At 34.9% G+C, this 20033-nt stretch overlaps 1 pseudogene; it reads right to left on the bottom strand.

The window, feature by feature from the left end:
• The window catches only part of LOC100781462 (beta-amyrin synthase-like), a 43384-nt pseudogene that overhangs the window by 12467 nt on the left and 10884 nt on the right, over positions 1-20033 (bottom strand).

The raw sequence follows: 20033 nt of genomic DNA, 5'->3' as shown, positions 1-20033 counted from the left end.
CAAATAGCAAGTAAATAGATGATTCAACAACATATTGTCCAACACTTTAACTCTATATGATATAAATCTATCAAGGTGTAATAATTTCAAATATCATTTGCAAGGGATGAAAGACTGTTGACAAGAGTAAGAGCCAAAAGAAATAAGAAATTTTTTCAAAGCTTAATCGTAAAAGTAAAAGCTAAAGAAGATTCAACTAATTTAGAGTCCAATTAAAAAATTGTCTTATTTCTATAATTTGAACATAAATTCAACAAGTAATGATATATTTAAACTGAAATTCTCATAACAGAATTTGTCTTTTGTGATTTCAGAATATCAGCAATTCGTTATTCTTGTTCCTTAATTACTAGCACCGAATCCTTGCAGCATTTCCATATCATTCTTCACACGAGTGCAGGGCTTCAGACCTTCAGACGAAGTCTTTTAGGTACGTGGGCCTCACAATCCTCCTTTTAGTTTTACTCACTAATTGCACCTTTTTGTTTGGTTGGTGTACCCCTGTTGTTGCTACTGTAGCATCTTCCTCTTGACTTGCTATGTTATCCCCTGTATTTGATGAGCTGTCACTTGCCATATTATGTAGTTAGTTTTAATCATTGACTGCATTATAAAAAAACTAGAAAGCAATTGTGTCTCTTTGAAAAGGAGATGAATTAATGAATAGATTGTGATCTTGTTTCAATTCTTTTATGGACATATTGCAGTAGAGGTCTTCAATAGTCTACGAATATTGCACAAAGTGGTTTAAGTCAGGATGCGTTAATTTGCCCTGGGGTTTGTATGTGGTGTGGAGGATCGGCTGGTTTTATGTATTCACTTGGTGGGTCTTAGGCTTATTTGCTTACGCTGAGTTTCATTTACCAAATTAGTGCATTGCAGATAGTTTGATACATATGTAGCTTTTCTAAAGTGGCTAAATAAATCTAATTTTATGTTTGATTCTATTGTAAGTGTGTGTAAATTTGGTATGTCCAGATGATGTTGGCATAATATTCTTTCAGCATACTAAATAATTGTAGAGAGAAATTATTCAAAGATATGAATGAATTGGGATATGTTGCCCTTGGGGCAAATGATTTCAAAAGGAAACTTTACAAACTACTATACTAATGGAAATTTTGTAAGAAATGACTAATTTTAACCATTCATATAACATTAAAATGTGTACCAAAAAATAATACATTAAAATACATGCTTCTTTTACTTATTTTGACAGTCTCATGCTATCATATATAAACATATTATGTAGAAATTTTATAATTTTAGTTTTCATTACCAATCAAGCTAATAACTTTCTTTCCTTTGCATGTAATCCTTTCATGGTTCCTATATCTCTATAACGATGTGTCAATCACATGCAGATCCAAACGGTAAGCAAGAACTTTATAATTCTATTATATTTTACTTTAAATTTTTCAATGACAACCATCCATATATTTGTGTACACCATCTCACACTTTTAATTGTCAACAATGCAGGGCCAATGTACTACAATGGAGTGTACTATTTGAAAAGCCAGTGTTTTTATCAGTTTCAATAGATGCAGCTACAGGCCAGGGTACAGTAATTTCTCTTAAATTGTTCAATCTAATCAGGAGACAATATATTTTATATTGTTAAAAACTCTAACATAAAATTATTCAGTTTAAATGTAAAATAAAAAAATTTGTTTGTAAGAAATTAAATTTTGCCTCCATCTTGCTCTTGTCTTTCTTTTTTTTATACCCTAACTATTCTCTTCACCGCCCAATCTTACATATGTTTTCAATATTTTTTTTCCTGGATTGAGAGAGATAATTCTAGATTTATTCAATCTTTGCTCGATTCTGAATCTCTAACTCCCTTTCATGTTTTTTCTTTGGCATTCAGCTATAAGTGTTTTATTTTTGTATCCTTATACAAATTAAAGGAATTGTAATATGCATGTATGTGTCTGGTAAAATAATTAGGCGATTCCACGAACTGTGTGGCTCGATTTTACTGGGAGACAATTGGTGCAATGGCCTGTTGAAGAGTTAAACAGTCTCAGAGGCAAAGAAGTTAACACAGACAATCAAAGGCTTGAGAAGGGAGATTATAGTGAAGTAAAAGGAATCACTGCAGCCCAGGTCTAATTCTTAATTATGCATTAATGAGTGTATGTTCATACAAATAAATACATATAATAGTATTATATAACTGCAGGCAGATGTTGAAGTAACGTTCGCCTTTTCAAGCTTGGACAAGGCAGAAGCATATGATCCTAAGTGGGTAAAGGCGCAGGATCTATGTGCCGAAAAGGGTTTAAAACTACAGGGTGGGTTAGGTTATTTTAATTATATGCTATTTTGTTATTTTGAATTTCCTTCGAATTGGTTATTTTTGTTTTTGATATTTGTAAATAGTTCATCTTTGAAGAGTGATATGTACAAACCCCAATTTGCTGGGTTTGTAGATGTGGATTTGGCCGCAGATAAGAACATTTTTCTTAGGAGTTTGGTATGTGAAAATTCAATTCCATTTGGTGCTTATATATAGCATTTATGAGCTCGAAAATACTAATGTATAATTATTTAATATTCTTTGTTTTTTCAAATGAATGGAAGATTGATCACTCAGTTGTGGAGAGTTTTGGAGCAGGAGGGAAGACAAACATTTTGTCCCGGGTCCATCCTGAGCTAGCAGTGATGAACCAAGCGTACTTGTTCGTGTTCAACAATGGTATTGAACCAATCGTAGTGGAAAACCTGAAAGCTTGGAGCATGATATCTGCTGATATAAAATGATCAGCCAGTAGCAATTGAAGTCCAAGTTAGTTAGGTTGTTACTGGTAGTTATGCTAGGGTGAGTGGAACTAAGACATATCATTAATTAGTTTTTAATTCCTGTCTTATTTCTATAATTTAGAGTCCAATTAAAAAATTGTCTTATTATAAATTTATTAATATTTATAAAATGAAGTTAAAATTAAAAATGATAGGTATCGTAATTTGTGATTAGCAAGTAATTTATATTATTAGTATATCACCTTTAAATTCATATTTTTATTAAAAAAATGACCTAAGTAGATTAAAAAAATAGATATTGAAGTAAAATTGTAATTAAAAAAATACCAAAAAATTAAAAAGTTACATTTTAAATGACTTGTTTAGATGTTATTCCTTATGGTTCGAGTAATAATAACGATAACAATTCAGCTTGAATTGTTTCATATTGATTTTCTTTTTTGCAGAAAACAAAGAGGGGAACGAGCAACAATTTGAAGGTTGTACATTCAGGAACTAAAGAATTCAAAATAACTAGTAATAAGAGGGATTTGTTTTTGGGATTTTCTGAGCACCAAGAGCGGCTACGCCATAAGCTTGCACTTGACCACGGAAGGATATTTGTAGCTAATGAACAACTTTCTTAACTATTTGTTGTTCAGATTTGACTGGTTCTTTTGCTAATATGTAAATATAAATAGTATAAGGCTATGGCTTATGGACATGGTCTTTTTGACCCCTAACAATCTTAGAAGTAAATATAGACCATGTTTTTACGCCATAGCCTTATACTATTGTGATTTACATATTAACAAAAAGAAATAGGAAAGTCTGAAGGACAAATAGTTAAGAAAGTTGTTCATTAGCTGCAAATATTCTTCCCTCCTCAAGTGCAAGCTTCTTGCGTAGCCGCTCCTGGTGCTCAGAAAATCCCAAAAACAAATCCCTCTTATTACTAACTATTTTGAATTCTTTAGTTCCTGAATGTACAACCTTCAAATTGTTGCTCGTTCCCCTCTTTGTTTTATGCAAAAAATCAAATAAATATCAAACAAAACATGGATAGAATTGTCATCGTTATTATTACTTGAACCATAAGGAATAACATCTAAACAAGTAATTTAAAATGTAATTTATTTATTTTTTGGTATTTTTTTTAATTACAATTTTACTTCAATATCTAATTTTTTAATCTACTTAGGTGGAGGATGTTGACGAAGAGAAGGAGAAGGAAGAAAAAAAGAAAAAGAAGATTAAGGAAGTGTCACATGAATGCTCCTTGGTGAACAAGCACAAGCCCATTTGGATGAGAAAGCCTGAGGAGATCACAAAGGAGGAGTATTATGCTTTCTACAAGAGTCTCACCAATGACTGGGAAGAGCATTTGGCTGTCAAGCACTTCTCAGGTGAGGGACAGTTGGAGTTTAAGTCTATCCTCTTTGTTCCTAAGAGGGCACCTTTTGACAAGTTGACACAAGGAAGAAGCCTAACAATATTAAGCTTGGTGTGATTTAAAAGTAGGGATGAGTTAAGAGTTAATTGAGAAGAATACATCATCAATTGGAGAGGAGTAGATTGGCTCGAAGCTTTGTTCTGTTCCTTCCCCTCACTTGCAACTGTAACTTTTTTTTGGATGTTGCAGGTTTCGAACTGAAGACTTGAGGCTTGTGAGATTTAATTAAACAAGGAAATAACTAAAGACTTGCAACTGTAACTTACCTCTTCATCTCTTTTATGTTAAAGTTGTTCACAATGTGCATGCCACAATAAACAAGGAAATGACTTTTGCCTGCTGGTACAAACCTTAATAATATTTTGCTTTTTTATTTCCTATTTTCCTAAATAATTATCATCTTGTGTACATTTTATTTCTTACCTTCAAAGATTTGTATAAAAAACGGTGAAAACAACCAAGTTCATGTGACATTTTTATATTTCTTTGTGAAAACAAAGAGTGAAAGCAGGAAACATGTTAGGAAATATTTATTTTATCATTACTCCTAATTCTACAACTAAACAGATAAAGATAACATTTCTTATTGTTCATTGATACTTTTGACTGAGGAATACAATATATTTATGCCAAACACACTCAAACAAATATAACAAACTATATTGTAGAACCTACCTAAATGATATGTATCTATTATTATTATAAGACAAATACAGAAATATCAACACTAACAATGGGCCTAACAAGAGGGCCAAAGATGGTTCGTAACAAAATGTTTTTCAGTTTTCATTCAACAATTAAATAATTCATTCATTGACCCTTGAGTTCATAATGATACTAGCATGCAGTATTTTAATTGCAGCCTTATCCTAATCTTTGCCGCTCTATAGTCTATAAGCAATGAGGAGTCACTATATCTAGAGTCATGGATCAAGGCACGTGCTTATACTCTTGCAATATTTTTCTTTTATTGAATGTAATTTGACTTGGTTTGTGAGATAACTATTCTAATTTCTAACTCAGTGGCTGAAAGATGGAAGTGAGGAGAGAGTGCCAAGTGATTAGTATATCTTGCATTGCATATTTATGGTAGATCTAATCGGGAAACCTTCTGATTGGGCTTTGCATTCGATTCTTGTCAATACTTAACAAATTTCTTTGACATTTCATACATGTTACCATTAGTTTTTCTCTTTTTCCTATTTCTCATAAAACATTATACTTCTGCTCTTTCTCGCTCAGGGTGAATGGAATAATTTGCTTTAAGCTAAAGATATATGATTTTAAGTTAATTTATGAAATTTAGAGAAATGATGATCATGGATCATAAATTCATAATAAAGGGGGTCAAATAATCTTTGAGCTGAAGAATAGCTTAAATATAGGCAACTGAAAAGCCTGGAACTTTCTGATATCTGACGATGGACGAATAGGTGAATAATGCACTTCATCAGAAAATTGTGATGCCGAAGTGGTAAATAACAAAATAGTCAATAATGCTATTTTCTGACCTGTATATACTTTCTGAGCTCCAATAACAGTTACACATAGAAAAGCATAGAATGATCTCACAACATACGGTGGCCAATTGATTTCCCCTCTTATTTCATTTATTTGCATGTTGCTACTGTAGCTATGCACCATTTTCTGCTTCTTTCTAGGGGGAACTTTTATTTTACTAAAAAGCTATTGCCTTTTGAGCACTATCTATAACATACTTTTAAGCCATGATTTGCACTGTGTAAAGTAATATTATCTATAACCAATTATGCAAAACATATGAAACCAATTTTCCTCTCTCTCTTGCTAGTGGCTTTTCGCTACCTACCTAATGCTTTTAGTTGCTATTTTTTCTTTTGGCAAAACGCCAAATATGAAGTCAATAAATAGGGATCGTTCGTTTGGGATAATGATGATGAAGTACCCAACAAATAGCCAACATCTAAAATCTTTAAAGAAGACAGATGAAATGCATCTTATGGCTATCATGTTTTAAGCATACAAAGCCTCTTGCTCACTATCTCATTGATAAAACTTGTTGGTTAAGACTTAAGAGTTTAGTTCTAGTGAAGGAGCACGTTGTAGTAATCAATAATGTTCCCCACCCCTCTCTCCTATTATTCTTATTCCAAAAGTGCTACTTGAATCATCACTGTTAAAAAATTCAGAGCTATATAAATTGTAACAACTGTCAAACTCGTGTTTACTTTCCCATCTTGAACCAATTAACCCTCCAATAATAACAGTAATAAAAATCCTACCCCTACTCCCTAACACAAAACCCATCTCAATTTTCATTTTTTTAAGTTATCATTTTAAATTTGTGAAGTTATTATACACATGATTTGTTCTGTTCTCTATTCTCGATGGGCACTGGTTATTGGCTATGAATTGCGATTTGAGGTTTACAAAAATAACACTTAATACTAATTGTTTTCTCTGGACCTGTATTCCTGGAGGAAGAAGTAAAAGGTGCAGTTGTTGTCATTAATTCTTTGATCTGCCAATATTTAGACGTGTTTCTTAGCTTGTTGGTGTTGCTGATCTTCAGTTTCATTGTGTTTGTTAGCTTCTTTTGTTGACTAATTAATATTTATTTACCTTGCTAACCTCATCTAACTAACTAATATTCATGTTTAAAATAAAAACTTCCCTTGTGCCGTTCTTTACAAATATAGGAGTCTAGAATAGTGATTAACTATTCAAATAAAGGACAAGTCATTTAAAATAAAGGGCAACAAACACATGTAGAGATTATAAAGGACAAGTATTTGTTATCCTCAATTATGTTTTTAACAGAAAAATTGATTCTTAATTCAAATATACTAATTGGTATGAATGACTTACTAGAATGTCATTCCACACTATCTCCTTTAGTGTTTCAGGTACGTCTTTCCAATTATTGTGGATAATGGGAACCTTTTCTTGCGCCACTACGCCTAGGTAGCTGTGGAACTTTTCACGCATCGGTCCCGATGCTCTCCCAGTAGCGGGATCCACATAAACTGCCGGTCTGGGCTAATCCACGGTTCTTAATGTCAATGTTCTCAGCCGTGTCGTTGTTCTACTCCTCTTGGAAGTGACCTCTGATTGACCATCGGACTGCGGAGGAGACGTCAGATCTGTGGCCATGATCCTGTAAATAAAATACACAATTAATATTAATGATAAGATTTACACATTAAACAAAGCAAAGGCGTAATAGTAAAATAATCATTATATTTACACATTAAACAAAGCATTACTTTCGCACTCAGCCTGTAGGAATGTTTTCCCATAGACCTTCATCATGATCTACACGATTTGCATGTCCATCATCCACTTCATCAGCTTCATTCATTGAAGGCAATTGTTTTGAAAAACCAGACATTTGACCAATGTCAAGGGTTGACTCATCATTATGGTAATTCATTCCACTTGGTCTTCCTTGCAGAACCACACACAAACTTGAATTACATGGATCTTGTACATAGAAAACTTGTCTGGCTTGTTCTGCCATAATGAAAGGTTCCTCCATATATGCCACCTTACTAAGGTCTACCAAAGTAAATCCCAATGGATCTTGAAACACACCCGTTGTCCCGTTGACCCACTGACACTTAAAAATAGGCACTCTAAATGCTGTATAATCAACCTCCCAAATTTCTTGAATGACACCAAAGTAAGACATGGATGCTCGAATGGGGTTGTTGTTCGATGTACTGCAAAAGTGATCCGAATCAGCATCAACACAGACCCCACTGTTTTGTACGGAACTTTTATCATCTTGGGACTTTGTGTAGAATGAATAATTGTTAATGTCATACCCTTCCATGTAGGGACATTCAGATTTGGGCCAATGGCTAACAATGTCAGTCTTCTGGAAACACTTTTATCAGCAAATATTGTTTGTCTAAACCAATTTGTGAAAGTTTTGTTGAGCTCTTGCAATACCCTCATCATGTTCATTTTGGGGTGAGTATCTCTAACATGTTTTTTGTGAGCCTCTATGTACGGTAACACCTCTGTTGTGTTGTTTAATATATACAAATGTGCTTGTGACACGTCATGTCTAGTCATTGTCACAACATTGTATCCATGAGTACCCTTGCCTGCTTTTGGCTGGTCATGCCGGGATGTAGGAACACCGACATGTTTCAATGAGTCAATGTACTGTGAGGCAAACTCAATGCATTCTTCAGCAACGTATCTTTCCACTATTGAGGCCTCTGGTCGATGTCGATTCTTCGTATAACCCTTTAAGACCTTCATGTACCGCTCAACTGGATACATCCATCTAAAAAACACAGGACCACAAGACCTTATTTCCCTTACCAGATGAACAACTAGGTGTACCGTAATGTCAAAAAATGAAGGAGGGAAAAACATCTCCATTTGACAAAGGACAACGACAACCTCATCTTCCAAAGCATCCAACTGTTTAGGGTCAATCACCTTCGCACATATAGCATTAAAAATGAAACACAAGTGACTGATTGCAACACTGACCTTCTCAGGCAATGTTCCGCGGATTGCAACAGGCAAAAGTTGTTGCATTAACAAATGACAATCATGCGATTTCAAGCCAACCAACTTAAGCTCATTCACAGACACAAGACTCTTGATGTTTGAAGAGTAGCCTTGTGGGACATTCATAGTACGCAAGCATTCACAAAAACTTCTCTTTTCAGCTGTTGACATTGTGTAACAGGCTGGGGGCAGATATGTCCTGGTACCTTTTGAGATAGGATGCAACACCTGATGTATACCCATGTCAACCAAGTCTTGACGACACTTGAAACCATCCTTTGTCTTGCCTTTAATGTTTAGGAGGGTCCCAATTAAAGAATCACAAACATTTTTCTCCACATGCATGATGTCTATACAATGCCTAACATGATGATCGGACCAGTACGGAAGATCAAAGAAAATAGACTTTTTTTTCCACATGTTTGAAGTGGATGATGGTTTTTTTGGGACTTGCCGAACATATTTACGACATCCTTGAACCGCTGATATACTTCATCGCCAATTAATGGATTTGGCGCGGTTTCATGTTCTTGACTTCCATCGAATGCCTTCTTCAATCGTCGATACGGATGATATTGTTTGAGAAATCTTTGATGCCTAGTATAGACAGTCTTCTTTCCATGTTTAAGTTGGCGGAAACTTGTATTCTGCTCACATATAGGACATGCGTGATGTCCTTTGACACTATATCCACTTAAATTTTCGTAGGCTGGAAAGTCATTTATGGTACAAAAAACTATTGCACGCAACTTGAAAGCATGCTGCAAATTTGCGTCCCATACATCAACCCCTTCATCCCACAATTTCCGCAAATCGTTAATTAAAGGTCTTAGATATACGTCAATATCATTACCTGGTTGTCTTGGACCAGCTATCATCATACTCAACATAACATACTTTCGCTTCATGCACAACCACGGAGGGAGATTATAAATGAACAGCAAAACGGGCCACGAGCTATGGTTAGTACTTAAGGTTCCAAATGGGTTCATTCCGTCTGTTGCAAGACCAAGCCTTCAATTTCTAGGCTCGGCCCCAAAGTCAGGATACAGACGATCAATTGCCTTCCATTGCGGGCTATCTGCTGGATGTCGCAACAATCCATCTGATTTTCTGGTATTTGCATGCCATATAAGGTTTTTTGCATCTTCCCCATTAGCAAACAACTGCTTAAACCTTGGTATTATTGGGAGATACCAACACACCTTTGCTGGACGGCGGTTGGCGGCAGATACTAGTACAGTAGAATCTCCGTTGGTCGGTCTGTACCTTGAAACCCTACACATAGGGCAGTAATCTAGTTCAGCAAATTCATCTCTGTACAAAATGCAGTCATTACAACATGCATGAATTTTTTCGTATTGCATCCCAACTGGACATAAAATCTTCTTTGCTTCGTAGTGATTCTTTGGCAAGACGTTATCAGCAGGAAGAATGTTTTTCAACAACATCAGCAACTCACTAAAACTCTTGTCACTCCACCCAAATCGAGCCTTCAAGTTAACCAGAGCTAACACAGCAGACAACTTTGTGAAAGATGTGTAGCCGGAATACAAAGGCATTTTTGAATCAACTTCTATGTTGTCATACAACGCTGCATGTGCCTCTTCAAACCCCTCTTGCCCAAGATCGAGAATCATTTCTTCTATAGGATTTCCACTGTCTGCAGTAACATCGTCAGGCTATGACATGTCAGCTGTATCGAGGGATTCCCCATGCCATATCCACTTTGTGTAGCTACGAATTATTCCCTCACAAATAAGATGAGTTCTTATGTCATCAATTGTTTGGCACCTCCCATTTCCACACTTCACACATGGACAAAAATTTTTTCCCCACATAGGTTGCGCTTTACTTTGAGCAAACTGCAAAAACTCTTCAACACCATTCTCGTACTCTTCAGTTATACGAGATGCGTTCATCCAACTTCGATCCATGTTGCACCTTCTATGTGAAACGTTAGTGGCTTAGGGGTTACTTGACATGCATGACAAGCATAGAGCACCAATTGCAGTAGAAAACACAGCAGCACTGCACCTTTTGTACAAAACACTGCAGTGGAAAACACAGTAGCAATTGTAGTTAGTTGGACCAACAATGCTAACAAGTTAAATGGTGCATGGCTATTTCAAGGGATTTGGCATTTTTCAGTTTGTTGGCCTCTATTCTACAGCTAAGGTCAACGTTGGTCAAATTTGGAGGTTGTCAAACTCATGAAAAACAACATAAAGGGTTCTTTTAGCAATGCTTATAAGAAAAAGTCAACAGAAACTGCACAAACGACAACATTGAAATTTAATGACGAAAGTGGTGCAATTCAAATTCACCTTCATTTTTCAAACATTTATAAAATATAAAATTAGCTGAAATTGGGAAAAATAATCTATCTCAAACACAATTTTCGTAGTTGCATAATTTTGTGGTCTTTTATGACTTGCTTATCATTAAACCATTTGTCTGTACAGTCATTGTGTTGCAGAGAAGACTTGGTAAATAACAGGAAAGTTAGAGTGACCAAGGTCTCCATGATGTCGAAGACGATTCTGAGGACGAACATGAAAATGACTTGGAGGTTCCAGTAGATGCTAAAGTTGTTGTTGAGAAGCCTGCTCAACCCTCAACCCTCATTTACCCTGTCCATATGCAACTAACCAAGAATAATTTGTGATTGCCAAAATGACTGATTATTTGTTCAGGAAATTCTTTACTATAGAATTTTATATTCGTCTGACCTTTAATTGCAGGTCTGGACAAGAAAGAAGATGATCAAAGTGGTGCAGTGGTAAAGGAGAATGTTCATTGGAAAAGCAAAAGTGCAATAAAACAGAAAAAGAAGGATAACTCTTCAAAGGACCAGAAAGAATCACAAGACCAGTCTGATAGCATCAATGTTGGAAGTAGGACTTTTGAAACTACTGACATAGAGAAGGCAGAGGATGTGTCTGCCATTGATGTTAAAGAGAAGCTTAAGAAAGTCACTTCTATGAAGAAGAAAGGAGATGGATGCTGCTGCACGAGCAACTGTGAATGAGGTTGCAGCCAAGAAAAAAGAGAAGACATAATCAGCTGCGACAGTATCGTGGATAATTCAATAGAATTAGTTCTTAAGTTTAGTTGGACTAGATAGTAGATGTTGTTGAAATTTTGGAATGTCTACTTTCCCTTTCTGCTAGAGGAATTGATTTTATTGGTTTATATTTGTTCTTTGTTACAGTCAAACCTAAAGGAGTCACAATATCAATTGACACCTTGGCGTTCAGATACGAACCACGCTAATGTTGCCACACAATCACAACCTCACTCGATTGGTGCACCTTTGGAAACTTCAGTATGTTCATATCGTGATTTTGTCCCTTTTCGTTGATATGGTTAAATAAAATTCTAAATAGTTGCATTTTTTATCTGAATAAAAATGGCCTTCAACTGGTACCTCAGCATATGTACTCTCAAGTAAAGCCTCAGGTCTTTGTTGATGCTCAGGCAGACACTGATTGGGGTCTATTTGGTCGCAACCAGAATGGCTTGAGTGGTGGTGTAGCAACAAGTGTTGATACTGATGATTTGGGTAGATTTTCACCTCTTCCATAATATGGCATACATTTTTAATGGCTCCATCGTTATCTAAACCAATTTTATTATCAGTGAATATAAAGGTTGACTAGATTTCCTATTGTTAACCTTGAAATATCTGTCTTAGAAAAGGAAACTTGTGGTATGCAGATTGGTGAGATCTCACATCAACTGTATATATGGTAAAAGTAGAGCTTACATAGGCTTGGACAATCCTCATCTCATGAGCTAGTTTTTGGGATTAAGTCAGGGCTAACTCAAATTCAAGATGGTATTAGAGCTTAGGTGTTGTAATATAAAATTCTACTTGACCTCACAGTTTTCCTAGTGCAATATAAAAAAAACAGTTCTACAATCTCTACACTCTAGATGTCCAATCCTAGGCGTGACCTGTTTGTGTTGAGATATTGCTATGAAGGCTTAAACAATTCTCACTTCATGAGCCAATTTTTAGGGCTTATTAGGCCCAGACCAAATTCTGGACAGGTATTATTGGTGTACTTGAATGAAGCTTTCTGCATGACATGTAGCTGTCCTTGGGACGGTGGTTGATATGTGCATTTAGCTGTCCTCAGTCATAGACTATAAAGTAGCAAATTTTATCTTGTCTTCTGCAATGTTGCCAATTGCTAGCATATAATGGTTCATAATGCTGCTCTAACATTAGTAGATAATTGTAGTTTATAATTGGCTCTAGGTTTCTAATTGGCTTAGGTAGAATTTTTTATGAAGTCTTACATGCAGGCTTAGATAATTTTTTCCCCTTAAGTCTTACATGTAGGGTTTGTTAGCTCACTTCCTATTATTGATAATTTTTGTTGGCTGTTGGAGCAATCCATTTGATCTGTTCGAATCATTGTTTGAGGGCAATTATCGTGGCACAGGTTCCAGAGGTTCTTGGAATGGAGCAAATGATGCTGAACATGAGTATTATAGTCTTGTTTTCAACTTTAAAGAAGCAGTTTTTCGCATAGAAAAATAGATAGAGATAAGCCGATTAGATAGCTGTGGAACTTGCAATGGTTCAGGGGCTAAACCAGGGACTACACCATCCAGATGTAGCACTTGTGGAGGTCAAGGCCGGGTTGTCTCATCAATGAGAACTCCATTAGCCATCTTCCAGCGGTCAATGACATGCTCTGCATGCAATGGGACTGGAGAAATTTGAACACCTTGCAATACATGTTCTGGGGATGGTCGGGTAAGGAAATAAAAAGGCGGAGATGAAGAGATTTATTGTTGAATATTTCAGTACACCTAGTACTGAATTTTATATATAATATATTTGATTTTTTCCGTGCAAAAAAAAACAACAAAGGAAGGGTAAATGCTGAGACCTCTTCCAAGAGGTGCATCATACATGTACTTAAGTTATGGGGTTTAGCTGGTCCATAATACCATCCTCTAATTTCATCTTTTGAACCACAATTGTGTTTAAACTATACTTGTACCTATAGTACCTCTGGTACTCTGGTAATTGTATGATATTGGCACAAAAAGACATAATAAACATCATATTAGACAGCTCAAAAGAACAATTACACGACATGAATATGAAGGCATTAAACGCATACATGTTTTCAGGCATCATACATGTTTGTCATTTGTGGAATTTGAAAAACATATTTTAAACTATTACTAGAAACAATAAACACACCTGCAAATAATTAAAAGAGTTCTTCCCAATGTGATTCTTTGGTGCCTGATTCAGCCTGAAAAATAATAACACTTTCGTCAATCAACCGCATCTATGACAAACATTTGTCTAATATGTATAAAATAATTTGTGGCAATCAACTTCATATTATAAAGAATTAAATTGCAAGGCATTTACTAAAGAAAGCAGTGAAGACAGAGTTCCAACAGTATTCAACCCCAGCTTAAGAAAAGTGACCAGAGGCCTATCAACTTTAGCTTTAACCAAGGTTCGATCTCTGAGTTTGAAAGCATGGAAGAAGGTCTTCACTACATCATATTCTTTCTAGCTATATAAAGCTCAAATCATCATTGCAAGACAGGAATATATAATTAAGAAATGGCTCCAAAAAAAAAAGTGTAAATTTTGAAATGGAAATGTTCCAATATGATCTCATTTGTATTGTAGAAATTATTGTCCTAGCATTTGGATGGAATCTCTATGTCCTTACCCTATTTCATTTTACATGTACTGAGATTTTGCTTTCTTTTATTGAATCTGATATCACAACGTCATATCTTGGCATCTACAAATTACAGCTAGCTAGTCTTTGCTAAAATAACACTCACTCATTATGCTACATTTGGATTCTTCCTGTTTGAGGCAAGCTAGGTTTTGTTGAAGGTACATTTTGTTACACTACTTTAGCTAATAGCATTATACTACCATTGTCCTATAGAGATCTATGAATCTGTGTTATACTATTCATCCCTGTGAGATTAAAAGTGCAATTAAACTTAAATTGTAATAATATATGTTTTTCTCATCTAACAAAATATCAAATTTTATCTGAAGATAAATTAAAACAAAAAAAATACTAGAAACTATTGAATGAAGATAAGAATGAGGGTTGCATGGTTAGCATGGTGGGGTGTAATGCTGGTGTGACGTACAAACTTCTGAGGTGCTTTGCAGAGGCCTCTGGCCTCAAGATAAACTATTCTAAAAGTCACTTTGATTGTTTGGGTAAATCTGTAAGTTGGTGCAGGGATGCAGCCCAATTCCTCAACTGCAGTACTATGGATTTTCCATTTGTTTACCTAGGAATTCCAGTTGGGGTGTCCTCTAAGAGCTGGATCGTGTGGCAGCCTATTATAAGGAAGTTTGAAGTCAAACTTGCAAAATGGAAGCAAAGAAGCTTATTTATGGGGGGCAGAATCACTCTCATCAATTCAGTCCTATCAGCCTTACCTATCTACCTTCTATCCTTCTTTAGGATCCCTAAAAAAGTGGTGCACAAAATTGTTTCCATCCAGAGAAATTTCCTTTGGGGAGGTCACCAAGAGGCCAGCAAGATTCCTTGGGTGAAGTGGGACACAATTTGTCTTCCTAAGAACAAAGGGGGTCTAGGGATTAAAGACTTATCTAAATTTAATGAGGCTTTACTTGGCAAATGGGGGTGGCAGCTGGCTAATAACCATAATCAACCTTGGTCTAGAATTTTACTTTCTAAGTATGGTGGGTGGAAGAAGCTGATTTCTGGTGGAAGGAGGAATTTCACTTCCCAATGGTGGCAGGATTTGAAGATCATCTTTCAGCAGCAACACAATAACTGCTTTATTGATAACCTAAAATGGAGGGTGGGAAGGGGGTCCAACATCAGTTTCTGGAAGGATAAATGGCTGGGGGACAACTGTAACCTCCAAGGAAAATATCCCCATCTATATTTAATAAGTAAATAGCAGAATTCTTCAATCAATCCTATGGGAGACTTTGTGGAGGACAGATGGGAATGGAAGTTATCATGGAGAAGGGATTTTTTTTATCACAGAATTGAAATGGCAGCTGATTTCCTAGCTGAGATTGATTCTGGTCACATACACCAATCCAGCAGGGATTTCCTTTGGTGGAAGCCTGACCCCAATGGTCTATTCTCAACAAAATCTGCCTACAAAGTGCTGCAGGAGGCTCATAATACTGATAGTGAAGACAATGCTCTCAACATTATGTGGAAATTGAAAATTCCCCCAAGAGTGAGTGCTTTTTCTTGGAGACTTCTTAAGAATAGACTCCCTACTAGGGACAATCTCAGAAAGAGACAGGTCACAATGCCTTCTTATAGTTGTCCTCTATGTGATCATGAAGAAGAATCAATCTATCATCTTATGTTCAACTGTGCAAAGACTAGGAGTCTTTGGTGGGAGCCATTGAGATGGGTTAATAGAGTGGGTCCTTTTTCCACAGACCCAAAGAATCACTTTTTACAATTCTCTCAGTGGAATAGCCAAGCTAATACAAACAAAAGATGGGAATTTCTGTGGATAGCCCTGTCCTTGTTCATTTGGCACCATAGAAATGACATGATATTCAAGAACCAACCTTTTATTCCTGAAAAGGTCATGGATGATGCCTTGTTCCACACCTGGTCCTGGCTAAAATGTGTGGAGAAGGATTTCCAACTGCACTTTAATTTCTGGTCAACCAATTTAAAGGATGCTTTTTCCTAGAGGGGATGGGTTTGTATTATTTTGTGGGCTGTCTTTTGGCTCCTCCTAGTGGGGTTCAGACTGTAATTGTCTTGTTTTTATCTTTGTATTTTCAGTACACCTAGTACTGAATTTCATATATAATATATTGATATTTGCTGTGCAAAAAAAAAAAAAAAACTACAATGGCATAGTGGACAACCTACTCAAACATCACAGAGAGGGCTTGAGACAATGGCAATAAAAGAGAGACAAAGAAAGGACATGAGACAAGATGCAGTGGTGGCAAGACAAGATGCAACAAAAACAAAGGTGTGGTATAGGGTGCACAAATAGAAACTTGAAGGGCAAAAGTGAAAAAGGGAGAGACAAGTGGCTCACTAATGTTTATAGCAGGGTGATGGAATGGAGGGTCATAAAAAATAGAAAAATGTTACATGAACACCGATATTATTATTGACACTTAATGAAAGACAAAAAAGAAAAAAAATATAAATATAATATAGTTTATGATATGATAAGAAGAGATTGATAGAGATAAAGAAGTGTTGGAGATATATATGTTTAGAATAATGAAATGTTTATTGATGTATCATTACTTTAAAGAAAAAATGGTGGTGTCATGATGGGGTATTTCTTATATGTTTACATCTTGAGAGAGATGAAAAAAAAAGTAATTGATTTAATTAGTGTGATATAATTTGATAGGAAGAAATCCAGATAAAAAAATTAAAAATACTAATAACATGTTTCAAATTTTTGAGTGTCCAAATAGAAGCATCCTTCTTAAAAGTGGTTATCGTTTCACTTATAAAATTCTAAATCTGTCACATAGGGTTGATTATAATTGACTTTGCATGAAATGCAACGTGACAGTTTTGAATGAGAGTATTTTGGTAATATTTTAAAAATTGCTGCTGCTGCTGCACAATCTGCTAATTCGTGGTGTTAATTAGCTAGTGGACCCAAAAATTGCTTAAATGTGCACGTTTCCTAAATACACTGAAAACTAAAATTCTTAGGTTTCACGTATCGTGTTGAGGTATATTAAAATGAATGACTGAGATTTATTAATCATCAAATGTCACCATTTAATTAAACTGACCGAATCCTCAATTCTAATTTCGTTTCTCTTTTTTGTTCTCAAATCAATGCCGGCGAGTTCCTCACCCTCTAGACCTTCATTTCCGATGACTCTTCCGGCTGGGTCTAAGCAAACAAAATCTCATTTTCCTTATTCTGGGCTTTTTCTTTTCCTCATTTTGTCAACAAACAAAATTTTCAGAAGCTCCCAAATCATTCCCTATATTCCATTTGAAAACAACAGTTTTCTTGAGATCTTCAATTCATTGCAAACATATTAGAGAACAATGTAGACAGTCTTAACTTACTGGAATTTTCTCCACAAATGGTTATCAGAAATTGATTGAGATTTTTAAGATAATTAGTTATTTGGTGTATGATTTTTTAAATATTCTTTCTCCTAACCCTTTTTCTTTATCTTGACTGTTGAAATATTGATTCCTGGTTGGTGTGTTTTTAATATTTTCTAAGGTCACTGCGGACATGGACAATCTTTCTCAATTTTCCGGCCACCGCACTACAAAGAGAGAAAGAGACAGGAGTATTATACACTTTTTAACGACGTGAAGTACGAAGAGAGAGAAGAGACAATTGAATCCAATTGATTTTTTTTAATATTTATTGAAGGACAAGTGGCAAGATCTGAGATTTCACCTCCAGTTCCCGCCATTACGGGAGAGGATTCAGGTCAACTATTGAAAAAGTAACTATTTTTTTAATAAATTACAAAAACGCAAAGAAAGAAGATGTAAAATGAAAAAAAAAATGGTTTTCACAATTTTTGGACAGCTTTTATACGACAATAGATTAACACGAATCACATAGGAATGAGTTAGGGATGTTGTTATAGAGTGTTTGGAGTCTATTGAGTATGAAGACATCATGTTTGACATGTGAAAGTTTTATACTTATACCTATAAGTTTCTTAAAATTACATTTAAGATGTCAAACTCAACATACTATTAAATTAATTATGCAAATCGTCTAAAATTATGGTTTTAATTTGACTCCTCAACTAATATATATTGTATATTCTTCGATCTTTCTAAACAGGTTTTAAAAAATTAAGGGTGCTGGAGTCTTTAGAGAATATTAAAGTTTTGAAAATCTTTACTAGTGTCATATATGGATGCATGTACAAGATTAATGTAGGCCACATAATTTTCTCAAATGATAAAAAAGAGTTGTTTAGTTATTATAAGGATGATACTTTTGAGACAATTGAAGAAGAAATGAGTCAAAATAGAGTCAAGAATGAGAAACTTCTAAATCTTCTTTTCCCTAAGATCTGCATTCCATACGAAAAAATTAAGTGTGTTTGTAAAAAAATTAAAAGCAGACATTGATCATGAAATTTGTGGGGAAAAGACTTAGCATGAACTTCTAAAAGCTGATCATCTCAAGAACTAATGTAACCCCAAGGTGAAAGGATTTTATAAACATGAGGAATGATTACTTCATTGTTCAATTCTCTGAGGATAAAGATATCATGAGGGTGCACCCTCCCTCCCTCTTGGCTATCAATAAAATCTGAGTTTTTTATTTTTAATAATTTCTAAACGTACAATCAAAATTGACATGCATGCATTTAATACCAACTTACCAATCAACAAGTGAAACTAAGATACACCAACTTACCAACCAATAACAACCCATAAGAAAATTTTTTATTTTTAATAATTTCTAAATGCACAATCAAATTTAATAAACAAAAAGTACCTTGTGCCAGCAATAGATTCAGAAGGTGGTTTAGTCCTTATGGTTTTCAATTTAACCTTCTTGAGTAACTCTTCCAATTGATATAAGTTCCTCTGAAAAATGTAACAAAATTAATTCAAACCCACAGATAACTTTGTTCACTGTAGTTTCAAATTTCTGATTTATTACTCTTCTAATCATATCCCAATCATATAACAATATTTAATTGTTTGTTGTTAAGCACATTACTATTTATTTTCTTTAAATTTATGAAGCTACAAAGTATAAGATTTTTATGATGATATGTTAAAAATAAATTCTGAGTCACTATATGAAAACAAAAAGAATGGTATCAATTGAATAATAACTACAAATAATGACTCTAATTTGTTAGGACTAAGCTCAGACATATTTCTTTCTTCATGTAGGTGTTCAAGCTGGAACTAGATATTATTACAAATGTGGGGATAGTTCTATTCCAACCATGAGCTAAGAGCATTTCTTTTAGACTTTTCCAAAACCTAGTCCAAATAATTATCCAACTCGAATAGCAGTTCTTGGACTCTTAGTTTCAGTTGAAGCTTAACCATAACTCTCATACTATTCATCAAAACAAAAAACTACACGACGCAAATAAAAAAATACATTATTCAACAGTGTCATTCATGTATCAAAAAATAGTTCAGATGGGGCAAGACGAAAATTGTATCCAACCACTTGTGCATTTTTATAATTATAATAATAACCCTTAATCAGTGTGAAGAAGAAAACTAGTACAGTAGCATAGATTCCTTTTGTCATTTGAATCCAACAGGTTATGCATATCTAATAATGGAGGAAAATAATCCCAA

Source organism: Glycine max, chromosome 9 (assembly GCF_000004515.6).
Source record: "Glycine max cultivar Williams 82 chromosome 9, Glycine_max_v4.0, whole genome shotgun sequence".
Classification (NCBI taxonomy): domain Eukaryota; kingdom Viridiplantae; phylum Streptophyta; class Magnoliopsida; order Fabales; family Fabaceae; genus Glycine; species Glycine max.
This window is presented reverse-complemented; position numbering and strand designations above follow the sequence as displayed.